Source organism: Rhinopithecus roxellana, chromosome 2 (genome assembly GCF_007565055.1).
Source record: "Rhinopithecus roxellana isolate Shanxi Qingling chromosome 2, ASM756505v1, whole genome shotgun sequence".
In the NCBI taxonomy this organism is placed as follows: Eukaryota; Metazoa; Chordata; class Mammalia; order Primates; family Cercopithecidae; genus Rhinopithecus; species Rhinopithecus roxellana.
Genome location: NC_044550.1, coordinates 159,797,022 through 159,797,834, shown reverse-complemented (window position 1 = coordinate 159,797,834; position 813 = coordinate 159,797,022). Strand labels below are relative to the sequence as shown.

At 40.3% G+C, this 813-nt stretch overlaps 1 non-coding gene across 1 annotated transcript; it reads right to left on the bottom strand.

The window, feature by feature from the left end:
- Nucleotides 1-312: 312 nt before the first annotated feature.
- Nucleotides 313-449, bottom strand: LOC115896210. Its single transcript, XR_004056136.1, has one exon. It is a non-coding gene; the product is annotated as a small nucleolar RNA SNORA75 (small nucleolar RNA).
- Between the last annotated feature and the right edge of the window lie 364 nt (nt 450-813).

Below are 813 nucleotides of genomic sequence, written 5' to 3'. Positions count from 1 at the left end.
TGGCTTGGACATCAACGTGCCCAAAATTCATGAAGCTCCTCCTTTCTACCATTTGCACCCAACAGATCTGAAAATAACCAGATTGCCAGGCCTTTCCTACTTCTCCTTCCCTCTACCTGAAACATCTCTCTTCTTCCTTACTCAGCTCTTTCCTTTGTCTTCTGCTTGGTCATTTCCCAACTATGTTTCAGGTCTCTTAGTTGTCACTTTCTGCAGAAATCCTTTCTGGACTTCCCCTCACCCAGTGTTAAATCCTTCTTTTTGGCTCTCCAAACTCCCTGTTCTTTTTTGTTTGTTTGTTTTTTCTTCCCAGAATGTCTCACAAAACAGCCAAATATACCTCTGTAAAGACAGAAAGTAAAATAATGCTAGTTCTGTGAATTCTCTCTTCTTCTCATGCAAATACCTCAACTGCCACCAATGGACAGAAAGGAGCTCAATGAGAAGCCAGGCTCCCTGTTCTTTCTCCGTTTCTATATAGTTACCACCTCTTGCCCTGTCTTCCCCATCACCCTCCATAAACTTGCTCACCTTGTGAAGGCAAGAACCATGGTGTCTACACAGTGCCTGGCACATAATAGAAACACAATTCATTCATTCATTTATTCACCTGACACATATTTACTGAATATATGTTCTGTGTCAGGCACTGAAGTAAAGCAGCAAACAAGACAGATAAATTCTCTGCCTTCATTCTTGGGGGGAAGGAAAGGTTTGTTTTGTTTTTTGTTTAATCAAGTAAATGAAAACAAACAAGATGGTTACAGATTGCTAAAAGAGGTATGGAAAAAAATGAACAGTTTGATGACATGA